Source organism: Pleurodeles waltl, chromosome 9, assembly GCF_031143425.1.
Source record: "Pleurodeles waltl isolate 20211129_DDA chromosome 9, aPleWal1.hap1.20221129, whole genome shotgun sequence".
Classification (NCBI taxonomy): Eukaryota; Metazoa; Chordata; class Amphibia; order Caudata; family Salamandridae; genus Pleurodeles; species Pleurodeles waltl.
In genome coordinates, this window is record NC_090448.1 from 450524113 (window position 1) to 450545289 (window position 21177).

A 21177-nucleotide genomic window follows, 5' to 3' on the forward strand; every position below is an offset into this window, starting at 1 on the left:
AACGGGCACACACATACGCGACCCCCCCCCCCAAATCCCTACACACCAAAGCAGAGCAACAAGTCAGATTTACAACCCCCAAGCCCCCCGGAATAATTCAAAGACAAAATAAAATGATCATTAAAATAGAAGTATATTAAAGCATATTTGAACTGAAGTGAAATATGAGATATTTAAAATAAATCACAACATGAACAATGTATACATAGTCCAAAAGTCCGGCACATATTGGGTACATGCCATTGTTCGTGGGCCAATGTGCATTAACACATGGGCAAAGCCCACACACGAGACCCGATTCCATTGGAGAGAACACTGCTGGGGCATCAGATAATAAAACCACAGGCACCTCAGGGGGAAGGGAAGGGGGGGCACCTCAGCCACATGAGTCCACGACGCCTGATCCACGAGGGGCCTCCATGCCCACTGTACCATCCTGGGGAGTGCAAAGCCACAGTCTCTCAAGTCTCTACAGTGGGTGGGTTGCCCACTGTACCATCCTGGGGAGTGCAAAGCCAGAGTCTCTCAAGTCTCTACAGTGGGTGGGTTGCCCACTGTACCATCCTGGGGAGTGCAAAGCCACAGTCTCTCAAGTCTCTACAGTGGGTGGGTTGCCCACTGTACCATCCTGGGGAGTGCAAAGCCAGAGTCTCTCAAGTCTCTACAGTGGGTGGGTTGCCCACTGTACCATCCTGGGGAGTGCAAAGCCACAGTCCATCTGGTGGATTACAGACTCCACTGGTTATGGAGGAGGCATGGTGCCCAGAGTGCTTCGTGAAGCCCTGCCCGACACAGATCCGGCCCTGCCAATGGGCCAGCGGTGGTTGAGATGAAGGGCCCAGCGGAGCGGTGCTTGAGAGGAACGGCCCAGCGGAGCGGGGCAGAGACGGCGGGGCCCAGCGGAGCGGTGCTTGAGATGAAGGGCCCAGCGGAGTGGTGCTTGAGAGGAAGGGCCCAGCGGAGCGGTGCTTGAGAGGAAGTGCCCAGCGGAGCGGTGCTTGAGAGGAAGGGCCCAGCGGAGCGGTGCAGAGACGGCGGGGCCCAGTGGAGCGGTGCTTGAGATGAAGGGCCCAGCGGAGCGGTGCTTGAGAGGAAGGGCCCAGCGGAGCGGAGCTTGAGAGGAAGGGCCCAGCGGAGCGGTGCTTGAGAGGAAGGGCCCAGCGGAGCGGAGCGGTGCAGAGACGGCGGGGCCCAGCGGAGCAGTGCTTGAGATGAAGGGCCCAGCGGAGCGGTGCTTGAGAGGAAGGGCCCAGCGGAGCGGTGCTTGAGATGAAGGGCCCAGCGGAGCGGTGCTTGAGAGGAAGGGCCCAGCGGAGCGGTGCAGAGACGGCGGGGCCCAGCGGAGCGGTGCAGAGACTGCGGGCCCTGTTCAGCGGTGCTTCTCACGGCGGGGCCCTGTTCAGCGGTGCTTCTCACGGCGGGGCCCTGTTCAGCGGTGCTTCTCTGGGCGGGGCCCTGTTTAGCGGTGCTTCTCACGGCGGGGCCCTGTTCAGCGGTGCTTCTCACGGCGGGGCCCTGTTCAGCTGTGCTTCTCTTGTGTTCCTAGGGAACCAGATCTGGGCAATCATTCCCGCTCAGTCGCCATCCGACCTATCGCTTGCGGGGCCCTCCTGTGTAGGACTCCTGGGCCCCTGGGTGTCCTCCGTCACACCCCAAATGGGGCTGGTGGGGCCCTCCTGGGCAGCTCGCCTGCTGCCGGACTTGTCCGCCCTGCTGCCCTTGCCCCCCTTGGCGGAATCTCTGGGGCCCTTGCCTCCCTTTGTGGATGGGCCAGGTGACGGTGCAAGGGTGGTGTCCTTGGGGGCAGCCGTCTCAGGCCTGTCGCGCCGGCCCTTCCCTTTTTTGGTTCTTTTCCCAGGGGGTGGGCTGGCTGTCCCCTTGCTGCTGGCCGATGTTCCTGCCCTAGGAGCTGGTGGACTCCAATAGCCTTGAACGATGGTCCTAGTAGGTGCAGGGCTTGTGGTGGCTGAGGTGCTGTTCGGACTCTTACGAGATGGAGGGGGTGGGTCAGGTGATGCAAAGAGGTTAATTTTGGAGAGGAACAACTTTTTAGGAGCAATGGGAAGGGTAGGTGCAGTGGGTATGGGAGTGGAGGGAGAGGATGTGGTTGTAGGAGAGTCAAGTGTGCTGTCTTTGGGTGCAGCTGCTTGTGCTGGACGCTGTCGTGAGGTGGATGGCTGTTGGGTGGGTGACTGCCTGCGTTTGTGTGGTTTGGAAGAGGGGGTGACAGACACAGTGGGAGAGGACACAGGGGACGTGTAAATGGCAGTGGGGATGGTGACTGCACGTGTGCGGACTGTTCTTGTGGGTGTGGTGGTGATGGACGTACTGGCTGATGGTGGTGCGTATGCAGGTGTGAGTGGAGACGTCACAGGGAGGGAGGAGGGAGATGAGGAGGAGGGGGACACAGAGGAGGCAGTGGCTATTGGCATGTCTGCATGTGGATGTTGCTTGGGTGAATGCTTGTGTGATCTGTGGTGCTTATGTCTGGATGAGCTGCCCTTGGGTGTTGAGGTGTGTGCAGGCTGGTCTGTAGGTGTGTCTGGGATAGGCAGAGGAACAGGGGAGTGGGACTGGATTGAGGAAGTTGGAGGGGGGAGGCTAGACACAGGGACAATTGCTGCCGTCAGTGCTGAGGCCAGAGCGTTGAACGATCGCTGATGGGCAGCCTGACCCGAATGAATGCCCTGCAGGTATGCATTGCTCTGATGCACCTCCCTTTCTACCCCCTGGATGGCATTCAAAAGGGTGGACTGCCCAACAATGAGCGTCTGGAGGAGGTCAATGATCTCCACACTGAGGGCAGCAGGGGTGACTGGGGCAGGACCTGAGGTGCCAGGGGCGAAGGAGATGCCCGGCTTCCTGGCCGAGCGGGCACGGGGCGAACGCTGAGGGGCTGCTGGGAGGGCGGGCTGGTGCGCTGGGTGGCGGCTGTACCTGTTGTTGCGGTGGGCACGGGTGGTGCCGCCACCACAAGGGAGCTCCCTTCCGAGGACGTGTCGGTGTCGCTGACGTCTCCACGGGTCCCCGTTGTGGAGCCCCCCTCGCCCTCCGTCTCACTGGTGTACTCTGAGTCGGTTGTATGGCCCTCCGTGCCATGTGAGATGCAGCTCCCTCGTGCGCCGATGCCACTTCTCCTCCGCCTGATGATGCTAATGCACACATGAACAGGAAAACCAAAAAAGGGGGGGGAGAAGAAAGAAAGACATGTTGAGTGCATGCATTGGTGGCACCGTTGGCGGAGAGGACAGACACAGAAGCCCCCTGCACTACGCCGCGCACTCGGGGTACACTACTCAATTATTGTGACTTGGCCTACAAGTCAATGGACGACAAATGCACACATAGGTGAGGCCCAACCATGGATATCTGTACTTAGCACCCTACAGAGTTGGGGGGCGGGGCACAGGGCCATGCCTAACGGAGGGGCCTAGCCTACAGAAACCGCCCTGGCCTAGAGATAGCCACAACCCTCCTCCCCCACCCAGACACCTCCACTGTGCGCTAATATAGCAGAATGTGCTGATACTCACCCCCTTGTGTCTGCTGTGATGTCCTCACGCGCCCATCCAAATCGGGGTAGGCCACAGCCAGGATCCGGGACATCAGGGGGGTCAATTGCCGTGTGGCACCCCTCCTAGGTTGGGAGGCCATCCCCAGCAGAGCCTCGGCGGTCTTTCTGCTCCTGCGGCGGATGTCCTCCCACCTCTTACGGCAGTGGGTGCCCCGTCTGTTGTGGACCCCCAGGGCCCGGACGTCCTTGGCGATGGCACGCCAAATGTCGATCTTCTGATGGGCGCTGACCTATGTGACATGGACAGGATGGAACAAGAAATATCATCACTTTCCTGCATGGTCGATGTGAGTGGCACCCCCTCCCCAACCTTGCCATGTGGCACATGCTCTCATCTGTCGTACGTTGCACTCCCCATTCGCACCCCTCCCCACCATCTTACATCCACCCCACTCAACACAGGCATAGCCCATACTACGTGCTCCCAGTGTACTTACCTGTTGGTCTGGAGGACCGTAGAGTAGCGCATACTGCGGGAGGACCCCATCAACGAGTTTATCCAATTCCTCAGATGTGAAGGCAGGGGCCCTTTCCCCAGTCGCAGCAGCCATTTTCTCTTCCAGACCGAGTTCACAGCAGCACTTGCAGTATAGGTCCTCTCCTGTGGATGATCAGGTCTTGAGTGATTAAGCAGTTAGAAAATGGCGGTCACGCCCGTGGCGGTGCGTACCGCGGCGGTGCATACCGCGACTGCCGGCGCACATCGTCACTGGCTCCTGAGATCCATAGGGTTCAATGTTAACCAATGCTGCTTTGCGCCGCGGTCTTTGACCGCCTACCGCCACGGTGTGCCACGCCAGCGCATTGACCTCACATCCCATTGTCACACTTCACAGGTCAGGCAGCCACCATTTCAAGGGCCCACATGGCTTAATTTCTACTGCGTCACACAGGCCTAGGCCTTGCATTGCCAATCATACAAGCCATTCAATACATAGCGAATCGTGTACTGTGCAAGCTGTGGTTACGTACCTGTGGGTTGCTTGACTCTGTGCTCCATGTTGTCCTTCCTAGGCACCGTCCGCTGGGACTTGCGAGGAGATGGAGGAATCCTCCCGTGTACAGACCGCTGGTGGACCTGTCGACAATGGAAGAAAGACATGTCATACTTACATACAGACTTGACCGAGCCACTATACAGTGTGCCCAGCTGGAGCCAGAACAGATGTCCCCCATTCGCCAACCCACAGGGATTCCCCCTGTGGTGCAGGTTCTGTCAGTACTCCATTTTTTGGCAAGTGGATCATTCAAACAACAGTGGCCATATCATCAGGGATGTCTCAGCCTATGTTTTCTAAGGTTTTGTCCAGAGTGTTGTCTGCCCTGCTGAAACACATGCGGAGCTACATTGTTTTCCCTGAGGTGGCCGATTTGGCTACAGTGAAGGGTGATTTCTATGCCCTTGGACATATCCCCAACATCATTGGTGCCATTGATGGGACACATGTGGCCTTGGTTCCCCCAGTGGCAGTGAGCAGGTGTACAGGAACAGAAAAAGTTATCATTCTATGAATGTCCAGGTGGTCTGTTTGGCTGACCAGTACATCTCCCATGTAAATGCCAAGTTCCCTGGGTCAGTTCATGACGCGTACATCATGCGAAATAGCAGCATCCCTTATGTGATGGAACAGCTACAGAGACACCGTGTGTGGCTAATAGGTGACTCTGGTTACCCCAACCTGTCGTGGCTACTTACCCCAGTGAGGAATCCCAGGACAAGGGCAGAGGAACGCTACAATGAGGTCCATGGGCGAACTAGGAGGATTATAGAAAGAACATTCGGCCTCCTGAAGGCCAGGTTTAGGTGCCTGCATATGACAGGGGGATCCCTAATGTACTCACCAAAGAAGGTGTGCCATATCATCGTGGCCTGCTGTATGCTTCACAACCTGGCTTTGCGACGCCAGGTGCCTTTCCTGCAGGAGGATGGTCCAGATGGTGGTGTTGTAGCAGCTGTGGAGCCTGTGGAGAGTGAAGAGGAAGAGGACGACGGGGACGACACAGACTGTTGTATCACTGTGATACAACAGTATTTTCAGTAGCACACAGGTACGAATCAACCACGCCATTTTACATTTACTTAAAGTCTCCTGCCTCTCTACTGTCTGAGTTCCCCCTACCCAGTTCCTGTTAACTGAGTTGTGACTTTCCCTTCCGTTTTCAGAGCTGTGGGCCCCACTGCGTGACCTCTGCTTTGTTTGCCCATGGACTACAGCTGTGTGACAGTGGTATGTTGTCATCACAATGTAACTGAACATTTTGGCACCGTTATGTCTAATACATTTGTTCAAATTACAAGCAGACTCCAGATTTTTTTAGTGCAAAAAGTGATTTAATTCAAGTGCTAAATTTATGGAACATGATTGTAAAACGGGGATGGGTGATGGTGGAGTAATGTCCATGGCAGAGTCCAGTTCTCAGTCGCACAGGTGCATTGTCCATATGCCTGTGGAAGGATGGAGCAGGGGCAGTTCAAGGTTGGACAGGGTGACAATGTGGGACAGTGGGATGATATCAGGGGGTATCGTTTGCTGGCGGGGGTCTTGCAATCCTACTCTGTCTTCTTCTGAGATCTCAGGTTCCGCTTGCGGGGTGGTTCTTCTTCTGCAGGAGGTGGGGTTCTGGTGGCCTGTCGTTGTGTGGGGGCCTCCTGTCCACTAGCGCCGGCGGAGGTGGTAGGCTGTTCCTGGTCCAGGCTAGTGACAGGGGCCCTTTGTGGTGCCACATGGTCCCGCAATGTGGTGATTATCTGGGTTAGGGCCACGACGATGGTCCCCATTGCGGATCTAATGTTCCTCAATTCCTCTCTGAACCCCATGTACTGTTGCTCCTGCATGACCTGGATCTCCTGGAACCTGGCCAGCCATCATCTCCTGGGAGTGGTGGTATGCTCCCATGATGGAGGAGAGGGCCTCTTGGAGAGTCGGTTCCCTGGGCCTGTCCCCCCCCTGTCGCACAGCAGCCCTCCCAGTTCCCCTATTTCCCTGGGCCTCTGTCCCCTGGACGGTGTGCCCACTACCACTGCCCCCAGGTCCCTGTTGTTGTTGGGGTGGTGGGTCAACCTGGGTGCCCTGTAGTGGTGGACACACCGCTGATTGATGTGTCCTGGAGACAGAGGCATGGGCCCGCTGGGTGGGAGCTGTGCTGGTGTTCCCAGAGGGGGTTGGGTCTGGTGTAGCCTGTGGCTGTCTGTGGGGAACCGACTGTCCCGAGGTCCCCGATGGTCAGGGCTGGTCATCAGGGTCCAGGGAGACAGAGCTGCTGTCATCACTGGGGGCCTCTTCTGGGGGTGGGATGGACATCTCTGGACCCTATGTGGCGGCGTTCGGGTCCTGCAGGGGTATAAGAGTATGGTTATTGCTTCTGTGTGTGGCATTTCGTGTAATGGGTGGGTGGCCGTGTCCCCCAGTGCTGGCATTCCCTTGTGGGGGCTTTTGTGATGGTGGCTTGTGGGGGTGATGGGTGTGTGCAGTGGGCATGCTTTGGGGATGGGTGTCCATGCTTTGGGGAGGCATGCAGGGCTAGGTTTTGGGATGGGTGGGTTGTGATGGGGAGCCATTAGCAAGGAGGTGGTGTGATGGGGGTGGGGGTATGATTTGGCATGCAGGTGGGGTGGGGGGAATGAAGTAGTGAAGATTTGACTTACCAGAGTCCATTCCTCCGCCTACTCCTGCGAGGCCCTCAGGATGCAGGATGTGCAAGACTTCCTCCTCCCATGCTGTGAATTCTGGGGGAGTAGGTGGGGGTCCGCCGCCAGTCTTCTGCACCGCAATGTTGTGCCTTGATACCATGGAACGCACCTTCCCCCGTAGGTCGTTCCACCGCTTCCTGATGTCGTCCCGATTGCGTGGATGCTGTCCCACAGCGTTGACCCTGTCCACTATTCTTTGCCATAGCTCCATCTTCCTGGCAATGGTGGTGTGCTGCACCTGTTCCCCGTAGAGCTGGGGCTCTACACGAACTATTTCCTCCACCATGACCCTGAGTTCTGCGTCAGAGAACCTGGGGTGTCTTTGGGGTGCCATGGGGTGGTGTGGATGAGGTGAGGGGTGGTGTATGTGTTGTAGAGTGTGGTGAGTGTGGTGGTGTATGGTGTTTTGTGCGTGGAAAGTGTGTGGGTGATGTTGTGATTTGCCTCTGTGTGATGGTGTACTCTATGCTGTGCTCTCTCTCTGTCCTTCACTCGCAATTGTGGTCGTAGGGGTTTGTGGGTGATGTGGGTGTGTGTTTTATACTGGATTGGGTGTGTGGGAGTGGTGTGTGTATGTGTCTCAGGTGTGTGTATTTTGAATTATCCAATGTGGATGTGTTTTGTAAAGGTGTGTGTATTTTGACCGCGGCGGTGTGTACCGCCAATGGAATACCGCGGTTGAAAGACCGCTGCAGGGATTTGTGGGTCGGAATGGCATGGGCGTATTTCTGTTGGCGTGACGGTGGAGGTTTGGTCATCGCCAGTTTCCAGCTGACCTTTGGTGTGGCGGATTTTTGTGGCTGTCGGGTTTTTGGCGGTTTGCCAGTTGCGGGTCAGAATGACCGTGGCGGTTTACCGTGGCCGCAGCGGTGTTATGGCGGCCTTCTGGCCGGCGGTAAGCGACTTTTACCGCCGAGGTCAGAATGACCCCCTTAGTCTGGACTTGGGCCTTAATGCTGCCCTGGTGCTAATAGACCTGTCATCGGCATTCGACATGGTTGATCATAACATCTTGCTGCTCAGGCTTGATCACCTGGGGTGACTGGCATGGCTTTTGGCTGGCTTAGTTCCTTTTTGGCTCATCAGGAGCAGGTAGTTTGGATTAAGCCACTCACATCTGAGGTCAGGGGCCTGACATGGGGAGTGCCGCAGGGCTCTCCCCTTAGCACCACTCTTTTTTTTTAACTTCTATATGGCTCCATTGGCGGTGTTGGAGGAAACCTTTAATATCAGAGACATCTCCTATGCAGATGACACTCAACTTCTGCTCACTTATGATGAAGACTCACAGGCTGTATGGTGGTGGTGTTGGATTGGCTGAAAGTTAATAAACTACAATGTAATCCCAATTAGATGGAAGTTCTATTATTTGCATATGATCTGTCACCTGGATGGATGGAAGCCTGGCCTAAGTTGGCTCCACCCCTCCTCCTCTCACATTGGCTGCTAGAAATTTAGGGATTGTTTTTTTTTCTTACACAAAACTCTCATTTGAGGCTCAGGAATTAGCTGTAGTGAAGTCTTGCTGCTGGATTTTGCATTTGTTGAAAAAATTCCTACTCTACCCCCACATGAAGCCCAGGTGACAGTAGTGAGACCATTGATTCTCTCTAGACTGGACTTTGCCATTGCGCTTTATCTGGGTCTGCCAGACTACTTGATGAACCAACTGCAAGTTTTACAGAACATAGCGGTTGGCCTTTTGTTTAAAATTCCCAAGTGCACTAAGATGTCTCTGGTAAGAGGAAAACCTCACTGGCTATCTGTAAGGCAACACATTGTATCCAAGGCATTGACTTTGGCTCATGAAGGTCTCTATAAATGGGGACCAAAGTATCAGAATGAGAGGATGATGGAATACCGCCCAGCACAACCTCTTCGTTCTAGTTCTGCTGGCTTACTGGTGGCCTCATGGTTTAAAAGACAGCATTGTGGAAGTTCTTCTTTTTCAGCCCTAGCTGCCAATGTGTGGAACCAGCTTCCTACTCATAACAGATCAATCACTTCTCTGGTGAAATTTAGGGAAGAACTGAATCCTTTCTGTTTAAGCTAGGCCTATGCAGAGCAAACGGAGTCCAGCTCTGTGAAATTTGAAAAAAAACTCAGTGAAATTCCGCAGAGTCGTAGTCCTCCTGAATGCGCCCATCTCGGAAGCTCTAAGCAGGATCGGGCCTTGTCAGCCCCATGTGCACTGCACACAGGGCAGGCCGGTGAACAACAGTCCTTAAAAGGTAGCTTTCTTTCGCTGCCTACGACCCTGGCCTGAATTCAGGCCAGGGCCATGGGCAGTGAAAGCTGCCATGCCTGTTGTGCACAGGCCTGCCCTGTGTGCAGTGAACACGGGGCAGGCCGGAGCACAAGAGACCTGAAATGGCAGCTTTCACTGCCTATGGCCCTAGCCTGAATTCAGGGCACCAGTGTGCACAAACAACGACAAAAGAGAGTAAGCGGCAAAGACTTGCCTGGGTCTTTCCGGGGGTCCTCCTCACCTTGTCGTCCGATGGCGACGAGACCCACTCCGCAACGGATGCCTCCCTCTGTGCTCCGGTGCACACTGCAGCTCAAGTATGGGCTGCACAGAGAAAGTGCAGACTGTCTGTGCTTGCACTGTGCAGCCCATACTGGGCTGCAGTGTACACCGGGTGAGCTCTCCTCCGCTAGTGGGGCTAGCAGATTTTTTGGGAAAACTCCGCCCTCCAAGCTGAGCATGGCGTTACAAAAACTGTGTTAGCTCTGCAAGCAGAGCGGACCTCCACACACAGGCCTAGTTTTGGCATCAGTGAGCAGGTCCGGGTCACTGTTTCTCTCCTCTGATCATACCTTAAGCGCCGAGACACTCTTTGAGTAGCTGAATGCTATATAAGCAAAGTGCATTAATTCATTCATTCATACTATTGCAACGTTTTCACCCATAGAACAATATTTTCCAGTTAACATGATTGCAGTGAGTGTATTTGACTTTCAAAATTTAGGAAGGGAGTAGATGTCTGATATTTAACTGTATGAAAATCGCTCATTCCCTCACCAGATATGTTTCATTGCTAGTTTCCTAACCACAGTTGAAAGTAGGATTTCAGACAAGCATTTTTTATTTTGTAACATTACGAGGAAAAAACGAGGTTGTATCTAGGCATTAGTTGAGAATTGTTGTTTTCCTTTATAACATAGTAACAAATCATTCTTGCAAAATCTATTACTGGCCAGGGGCAGCAATATAAACCACAGGACTACTACTTTTCCTTTTGCATTGAATTTTATATTTGTTACATTAACTTTACTTTGCACTTTATGTCAACCTGTCACTATTGCGATTTAAATTGATCCCTGGGAATTCCATTTGACAATGTCAGTATGTGTTCCCTGATATTTGGGATGGCAATATCACACTTAGTAATAGTTGTACTGCAACATGCAGTATACACCAAGTGTTGTACTCCATCATTTTCAGAGTTTTGCACTGTGAGATACCACACCTTAGAAATGGTGATGATGTGTAATATTGCATGACTTCCTATATCCAGGGCTGCAAATACCAGAATGCTGTGATATTTTCCTGCATACTTTCTGCCAGACTTTATCTGACAATATTTGATTGTGTGGAAAAAGTATGGCATTATTGGACTTCTTGTAATCCTGTAATCCTGATGTGGCACAAACTCCTGGAGGAAGTGGCTCGATGAAAGTGAGAGCCTCAATCGAGCTGCCCCTCTGTTTTTTCTCCTCTGAGCTTCTGTTTCTCCTTCCCTCTAATGTTACGATTGTAAAGTCAGAACTATAATTTCTTGGCAGGTCTGGGTCATAATTCCCTAGAATAATCACAGCACTAAAGAACAGAATATTTAAGAGGGATGAACTACTTCACCAGCAGTTTTTATTTTATTTAAGTTCATTCGGTCTAGAATTCTAGACCATTTAAAATTTTCAAGAATAACAATCTTACATAATAATTTTAAAAATATTAAAATTCATAATAACAATCATACATAATGCTGGTAATACCAGTAGCCCACAATCAAAGAAATATAACAGTGAGATCCTCAGAACTGAGCTTTTGATCATAGTGAAAATACAATAAATAAAACATAGATGAATAAGAAAGATAAAAAATTGTGATGAAGACTTGTGTCTATCATAGCAATGAGTAAAGCTATTTCCTTTCATAAGATCTGACCTTAGGCAGTTAAAAAACAGATAAAATTCACTTCCATAGATAAGTTATTTTGTAAAATAGCATATCAAATTCCAAAGTGCAAAAAATGTCTCTATAAACTTATAGAGTCTCTACTGCTCATGTAAAGGGCTGCTGGTTTCTAATAGAATTCCTAAAAGAGCCACATGAAAGAAAAGGGAAAAAACGGCGTCAATGTCAATTATATCTTATTAAATCTCCCTCTATGGGCTATTGCCTAACCGACTCAAATGCCCTTGGCTACAGTAGACCTACGGCGAATGAACCAAGCCTCTGATAAATATTTGGTAACTGAAGTAGCTACCAATAAGGATGTATCATATATACAGATTCTTGTGGCATTAGCTCTGTCCTGCAGTTATAAATTTTTACAGAGGGGGATGATTCACCTCCCTCTGGGACTCTTGTACAAAGGGCAGAAAAATAGTATGTGCTCTATTGTTTCTTTACAATGTTGGCAGAGAATACATCTATCAGTTGAAGGATTAATAGATGACCAGTGAGCCGTATAACTATTGATAGGCAAAGTACCATATCTTAGCTGGAGATATAAAGCACGAGCATACAGAGGCATAAAAAGATTCAAAAAGTTCTCAGGCCAGGGCTCATGTTTAAATTGAAGAAATTCCATTGTTAGCCTACCCACACCCTTTTGGTGCAAGGAATCTTCATTAATTTTCTCCCAATATCTTCTTTTAACGTTGTATTCCTTGCCATTCTTAGATGCAGCGTTAGCCAAGACCTTTTGATTTTATTAAAATTGTATGTTAGTTTCTTACAAGAACTTTTGCTCTCCCTCTTCATCGTTGGTCTAGTATAATTCACAGTTTTCTTTCGCTCACCTAAGCTCACATAATGGGGCAGCTAGTCGGCTCACATCAGCAATTAGCCAAATGCAATGAGATATATCATTTTGCCTGTTGAAAAGGATCACATTCACAGACAAAGTAATTCCCTCCAGAGCCAAGTACCGCTATGGCAAAGTATGCTCTTTGAGGCCAAAATATATTTTTTCTTTTTAACATATGTTTTTTTAGATTGATGAGGACCCAGCAGTCTCCCCAACAAAAACCATGACAAAACAAGCAATGACATCCAAAACGCAGGAATAGAATAACAAACCCACTGGTTTCGCAAATGCTTTTCATAATTTCTGCCTGGTCCTGAAACCCAAACAATGTAATTAAGATACCTCTTGTGGATTACACCAAGAAAAGTAAACTTGCTAATGTATGCCAGTGCCTATACTTCTCAAAGGAATCTCTTTGGTGCATGCCATAAGACTTTTTCCATTTTTGTGAAAACAGCATAATAGACATAAGCTTCTCCTACAATAAAATACCTTTAGGAACCCAATCAGTTATAACGCATTGCCTCTGTACTGCAATTCTAAATCATAGTCGTCCTATTTGGGAACAACTTCAAATAACTAACTGTTCCAAATGACACACATACCCCTTGTCAATAGCGCTTTTAAAATATAGGAGGACAACTCTACCCAACATCACACTTTTTCCTCATCGGCTCCCCTCGCATTCTGTTCTATTGTTATAGTGGAAATGCTATTTGTGAAAAAGGAATTCTATTCATTTGGTTGAGCTGGGATAACAATTGATGATTTATCTGCTCTCCTATCATATTTGACAGAGATAAGCTTGGCCTTGTGAATGGTCCACACAACCTCAGGGACTATTCTTCTACACTTAAAAATGTCTATGGGTATGTTAAAGAGGAGCCCCTCAAGTCAGATCTACCAATTTCAGCCTAGTTTTATTTAGAATGCCCTACAATTCTAAACATTTTATCGAGAGTAATGTTTATTTTTCTATTTTAACAAAAACAGTTAAAACATTTCTCTATAGATTACTAGAAGTAAACAGTACTGACTTTATTTGCAACAGAAAATTACAATAGAAAGATGTATACAATCATGGTGCTAATAGAATCAGCACTGTTATTGTCTGTTAGTATATCTCGTATCGTAGTATGCGTTTTCCAATTTATTTCATACTCTTCCAATTTATTTCTCTAATTTGTTTCATGCCTGAAAATGCTTATATATTGATAGCATTTTATGTCCAGTTTATAGCGTAATCACAGCAACATTAATAAAGGCTGTCCGAAAAGGCGAATGTAATTAGATCATTTGGAAGTTTCGATGGTGGCAGAATGAGAGTTTTTTTTTGGTGCAGCTATACTGTTACTTTGTAACTCGCATTTCACACGATATGTACCAATTGGTGAATGGGAGCAAAGCATGTATATTAAGACAGTTACAATTAGTACCCTACTTACAAAGTGTAGAAGTGTGCCATGAATTTAAGTATGATTGTGACTGGTAGAAAGAATGGATCAAAATCAAAATAATTCTCTTGAGGTTAAGAGACAATAACGACAAGCTAAGCCTAGCTTTGATTACAGCAAGAGGCGATGCATTGAACATGGGAACATAATTGGCCCAGGTTCACAGACTTCGGAATCTCAAAAAGATAGAGTTGTTTCATTTACAAATGGACCGGATTAGGATGAGGTATTTATCACACTTGATAAATTCCATTGCACCAGGTTCGGTATTTATTTACCAGTTGCCATGAATACCTTATAGTTTAACATTTCTTTATTTTTCTTTATTTTCTATTAGAGCAAGATGTGGGGAACAAAATCAGCACTCCATATCATATCAAATTCGTAGCATTTCAACACTTAAGCAATTCTGTTCTGTCTGAAAATAACATATTTATCAAGCAGCAATATATTTAAACAAAAAAAAAGACTCCATATTGCATCAAGTTCTTTGCTTCTAAACATTTAAAGTTATGTTCTGTTTAAAAAAAATAACCTATATATCGAGCAGCAATGTAGTTGAAGTTTCAGTAGGAAACAGAAAATAAAGTGCCAGTAGTGCTCATCAATCTCTATATATCAGGCTGACTAGTTTCTCTATAAGCTATCTCAATTCTAGCAGTCTTTTACTAGTAAATCCCTTGAAAGGGACATCTTAGTTCTCAATATACCATCTCCTTCAGCCAAATCTTAATCTAGCCGAACCCCCCGCAGGTCATATTAAATCTCTAAAGGGTCCCTACTCGCTTTGCAGAAGCCTCCTCAAAAGTCCAGGTCCTAACCATTTTAAAATGCCAATGTGCATACGTGGGTTCCATCTTCGTTTTCCACTTTTGAAGAATCAAAGACTGTGCCACTGCTACTGATATGGAAATAAAATAGTGTCTGTATTTAGATAGGTGATGACCCAAAGAGTACCAGCATTGATGAAGGAGGGATTCTCACTTGCAAGGTTTTGCTTATTGCTTGAAAGACCTCTTTCCATAAAAGTCGAAGCGTTTAGCATTCATTAAAAAATGTGAACCCATCCTCCCCCAATTACCAGTCCACATCTAAAGCACTTATATTCACATGAGGTGATCATCTTATGCAACCTTGTAGATGTATGAAAAGCTGCCCAACAAGATAGGAATGCCATTATCTTAAGGTTAGCTGCTCAAACGGACCTATAGCCTATCTCTGAGAGGTATTGCCACTCCTTGATGCTATAGCTACAATTTGTTAATTGGTACACCTTAAGCAGTAGGTCAGGAAGTATAGCCTCACTCATCTGTTGACAGAATAATCTTTCCAATTGCCTACTCTTCCCAATGCTGTTTTATACAGGTGATAGGCTACACCATGCATTTTTTCTTTCATTATGCTAAAATCACTCTTTAGGAAAGCAGATATCTGAAGGAAACCAAACCATAATGGAGTAATCTAATTGCCAAATTGTTGAGTTAATGAATCCTACGTTATCAGATTTGAGCCAATATTATAATCCCCAAATTTACTAAAGCCTAGGTTTTTGCCATGCCTGCACTGACTTATTAAAAACATTCAATCCTCAGACTTTACCATCTAGCAGCGGTGTATATAGAATTTCCCAAACTTCCAAAAAGATCTGCAGATGCGAAGCAAGTATCAGAATGGTCTTGTAATGCATTTCCTTGGGGAGTTTAGCTGTTCTGAGAAAAACTGGTAAATGTGCCTGACTCTCCTCAGCTATACAACACAGTAAACAATTATCACAGAGTTCTTTGCCAATATGTGGACCACCTGATCTAACAAAGCAGCTTGATAATATGTTTTGAAGTATCCAGTTGCAGAATTGACATTCTGACCAGAGGTTATTTTTTCACCCAAATAAAGCTTCTCATTGTAGTATCTACCTCTTCAAAATAAGCACCCAGGATTTTTAAAGGGAAATTTGAAAAGTGGAATAAACACAAAGGGATAAAAGGCATTTTAATGAATGCCATTCTGCCATCCAAGGAAAGGGTTGGCAGGGCCCACCTTTCCAAAAGTTCTTTAGTTTTGGCAAGAGCTGCCCCAAAATTTAACGAGAATACCTATGAAAAATTAACTGTCGCGTAAATGCCCAGGTATCTTGTGGGATGCTGTGGAACCTTCTGTAAGACTAGAGGAAGTTCAGAGTGAGGCTCGTTGAGAAATAAGAGTTCGGTCTTAGCTTGATTGACCTTATAGCCTCCTAATTGTGTGAAGTGGTCAATTTCGTTCATGGCATTCATAATATTGTGAAACCTAGCTTTTAAACATAGAATCATATCAAAAGCGAATAGTTTGACTCCACAGGTGGTGAAATCATTTGATTGCAACGGGTCCTGGAGGCCAGGGGCTCTAAAAAAAATAAAGAGTAGTGGTGAAAGGGAGCAGACTTGATGGGTGACTCGCTTGATAGTATTCCCCCCAACCCAGCCTCATGGGCATTAAAAATGATTTTGGCTTCAGCTCCCTGATAAAGCCTCCAAATCATCTCAATAACTGACAGTAAGATGCCAAACTTCCCCAAACTATAAAAAAGAGCCACCCAATTAACAAGGTTGAAAGATTTTTCTCTGTCCACCATAAGTATGACTGCTTTTTCCCTATTAACAGAGAATTAATCAATAGCTTCCATCAATTGATGGGTATTCGTAGCCATCAACCTTCCTGGCAAAAAGAAAACATTCTGGTCGAGGTGGATTATTGACTGTGAACATAATCCAAACCTATGTGCCCATATTTTTGTAAAAGGTTGATAATCAATGTTCAATAAGCTTATAGGACGGTAAGAGCTGGGGTTCATAGGATCCTTATGTATTTTTAAAAAGCAGATCACGACTGACTCTTTAAAATCTTTTGGAATAACTTCTCCTGCTTGAGTAATGTGGAAGAAGGTTAAGGGAAATGGCAAATGTTCCTCTAAGAAGGTTTTATATACTTTAATGGGAATGTCATCCACACCAGATGCCTTTGTGTTAGCCATGCTATTAATAGCTGTAGCAACATCTTGAGGCTCTATTTTTCCAATTAATCTATCTTTCTGGATACCTGAGATTTGCGGAAGCTGCTGCCCCTCAAAATACTTTTTCAACTCAGCTTCAGAAACCATCTGTGCTTCCTCATAAATACATTTATAATGCTTTAAAAAGTCCTCTACAATTTTGGAAGATTCCATCCCCATAATCCTGGTAATGGGAGCTCTAATTTTATCAACCAGTTGTTAATTTCTTCGAGTCCTAGTTGCTCATTCCAGAAATGTCCCCACCTGCTGACACTCTTTGTAAAGCCTCTGCTGATACACCCTTCCTTCTGCTATTTCCTCCAAAATATAAAAAATTCCTTAAGTCTTGCCCTGCCTTATGCACCTGATCCTGAAACGCCGGATAAAATAGTGTAGAAGAAAAACACCTTGTTAACCCCCATGAATGACCCCAAGCATCCTATAAAGCTCTCTGGAGCTCCTGCATCCCGGCCGTCCTAACCCGACCCTTTTTTGCCCTGTACACTATAATCTGCCCCCTAAAAGTGTCTTTGAAAGCTTCCCAAACTGAGAAGAGTGAAGCTGAATTAACATTGATTGTAAAAAGTTCACTATTAATAGCTTGGTACCCTCCACCCATGCCTTGTCTGAGAGCCATGCACTGTCAAGTTGCCTCTGTGGCCGTATTCTTGGTTTAGTATCCAAAATTAAAGTTAAAGAGACTGTCAAATGATCTGAAGAGGGATTTCCTCTTATCTCAATAATGCCCTTTCTCAACGATGGTGGGATAAGAAAAAAATCTATCCGGAAGGCTGTCTGAAATCCTAGGAGTACTGAGTGTATTGGGAAAATCTGGGATGGGCCGCCCACCATGGATCTTCCAGAGCAAGGTCCTGCTTAATTATGGTCATTGATTTGGCAATTCTAGGCTTCGCCTGTCTTCTATTATTATTAGAAGTATCAAGACTCAAATTTTGAATGAAATTAAAATCCCCACCTAATACCAGAGCGCTCTGTACTTGTAAAGCCAGATCATAGATTTGTTCCAAAGCCTCAGTATCATCTACTATAGGACCATAATATTTACAGAAAGGAAGGGTCTCCTCTGACATACTTACAGGAACCCAGAGCCACACACCCCATATGATACCCAGCTACTGACTTTAGCTCCCAGGACACTGACCGTGAAATCAATATAGCCACCCCTGACTTTGCCACCCCTGCTGAAGCATAGAAAGGCATGCAATAATTTGGGGGAACATGCACCCGGGGCATAATGTTTTTAAAGTGTGTTTCCTGTAAATTGATCACCTCAGGATTAAATGAAGCACCATTTCAATAGTGCTCTTGTCTTCTGCTTATTCAGCAGCTCATTCACATTACACGTTATCATTTTTATCTGTTCACCCAATATTGGAGCAACCAATGGCCCATCACACCCCTTGCAAGATCCCGGCCTCCCCTCTGGGTATACATTGCCTTCCTTGTTTTTTGTGCCCAAGTTTCTACCCACTTACGTCTAACTGCTTGCTGCTTGCACCAGAAACACAGGAAAATAAACCTAGAGCATTCCACTCAAGACCCTTTCCCACATCATGCTTATTATTACTGCTATCGTACACAAATCCCCAGTTCATTAATCCACTGCCCTCGGCACACCCTTCCTGCCAGTGGTTGAGGGTTTAACCCACTATTTACTCTGGTTATTCCTTTTTTACCAGGTGACATCTTGTCGCACCCTTTGCCTCTCATGAAACCCCCACACCCCTCAAGATTGCTCTTGAGAAAAGGGGCTAAAGAAAGAAGGAAAAGCCCCCTGCCAATAATAGCTCCTAACATGCCTTCTGTCAGATTAATACTGGAGGCTCACAATGTTGCATGAGAAACATATTCCTGCCTAAAGTCCAGGCACTCATAATCAGTTCTTAGACAGTTTTGTCAGTAAAGTCTGTGCCTCATCTACTGTTGTGTGAATATGAAATTGGCCTTCAAAAAGAATTTTGAGCTTAGATTGCTGTACAAAAGAAGTTTGCGCTCCTTTTGTTTGGAACTCTCAGATCAAACCCTGAAAAGACTTTTGCTTTTGGGCTGCTGCAACTGATAAGTCAGAAAGAACTTGCATCTGAATATTGCCTGATAAGGGAAAATATTTTTTCTGGATGGCCACCGACAGTATCTTTTCTTTCAACCTATAATCTGAAAAGTTCACTATGATTGGCCAAGTGTACTTCAAATGTGTTGGACGATATCCCGGAACCCTATGAGCCCTCATAATTGTTAAATCTGGGGGTGTATCTGGTAAAATATGTTCCCTTATCAACTATAAATAGGGCTGGGTGGAGCTCACGCAGTTTCACTCCACGGAATTCCACGGAGTTACCGAAAAACTCTGTAGAATTCCACAGAGTTGTGCGTGAGGCCGAATGATATTGCATACAATAAAATAACAAATAAGGAGCTCTGCCCTGAGGTCGCCTCTGTCTCTTGTGCTCATGGGGAGGTGTACAGTGGTCTTCAGGACATAGGGGGTCATTCTGACCCCGGCGGGCGGCGGGAGCCGCCCGCCTGGAGGGAACCGCCAGAAGACCGTACCGCGGTCAAAAGACCGCGGCGGTCATTCTGGGTTTCCCACTGGGCTGGCGGGCGACCGCCAAAAGGCCGCCCGCCAGCCCAGTGGGAAACAGCCCTCCATGAGGATGCCGGCTCCGAATGGAGCCGGCGGAGTGGAGGATGTGCGACGGGTGCAGTGTCACCCGTCGCGTATTTCAGTGTCTGCAATGCAGACACTGAAATACAAAGTGGAGCCCTCTTACGGGGGGCCCCTGCAGTGCCCATGCCATTGGCATGGGCACTGCAGGGGACCCCAGGGGCCCCACGACACCCCTCACCGCCATCCTGTTCCTGGCGGGCGGAACCGCCAGGAACAGGATGGCGGTGAGGGGGTCGGAATCCCCCATGGCGGCGCAGCAAGCTGCGCCGCCATGGGGGATTCCCAGGGCAGCGGAAAACCGGCGGGAGACCGCCGGTTTTCCTGTTCTGACCGCCGCCGAACCGCCACGGTCAGAATGCCCAAGGGAGCACTGCCAGCCTGTTGGCGGTGCTCCCGCGGTCCCCGGCCCTGGCGGTATTTACCGCCAGGGTCGGAATGACCCCCATAGTCAGTGATACAGAGTTCTTAAAGTGTAAAAGGCCATTTATTTAGGACATGATTGCCCTATATCTAATAACACTATAATTAAACTTTTAACCAAGTTCAAACCTCTTTACCCCACCCTTATAAAACCTCTCCAGTCTTCCTTTCACTCATCCCTCCATTAGCTTCCGTTCATCTATCTTCCACTTCAATTGACTCACACATCCTCCTTTTTCTTCCATCCCCTGCTTGCTTCGGGCATCGCCTACGCTATCATCCTTCACCTGTTTTCTTTTTCCCCCCGGAATGGTGGCCAAGCCCGCATCTGACTCTCCACCCTTTCGCCATCCACTTCCACTCAGCACAAGCCCGATAGGCGTTTTGCCGCCGCACCAGCTAACCCGCTGCAACATTGCATGCCTATGCACTATCTCTGAGCCACATCCTTTCTCCCCACAAATCTCCCAGCATTAAGCTCAGCTTCGTGAGGTAGCACGCATTCCCCAGCTCGGAGAGGTGAACACCATCCTACCTGAACAGCTCAACCATTTCCTCTTTTATGTCATCATGTTTCAACGCTTTGATCCCATGGCCCCACAGAAAACACACATGGCTCTATTTAGTTTCCTCCGAGCTCTCTCCACGGCCCCATGCTTCAAAGCCCCTCTCCACTTCCTCCGCTGTACAAACTCCGTCCATATTATGCAGGTGCCACGCATCTTCTGGCAAAGCAGCTTGAGATCTCTTTGCATATGTTGCAGTAGGGTGAGCCCAGAAAGTTTCAACAATTAATTTTCCTACAAATGCAAGCACAGCATATCCTGGCAACCCCAATTGGGCACCATTGATATTAGAAAAGGAAGCAAATTGCCCCACCTCATGCCACTCTTTCCCCACCACAAAACTTCATGTCGTCCACTTGACAATCCCAAAGAACGTTCGTATATCTGCCTTTCCGCGTATTTTGCCGCACAATGGATGAAAGAATGGACAACAAATCAAGGAACCATCTTCCCCTTGGTGGGACCAGCAACTCAACCTGCAAAGTAAACATTTATTAAGAAAAGAATACCGCTTCCCATCACCCCCTTTCTACACCCCTGTTATACCACAACCACTCAAGTCCTCACATAATGTTCAATGCACCGCGACCTCCACCTGTCTATACGCCTGATGGCCAACCAGTCCCAACTCAGCAGTGCCATGGCAGTGGCTGCTCCAATCCTAAAAGAATGAGTCCCATAACACTGCGCCTGTCTCCCAATCCTTCTCAGTGCCA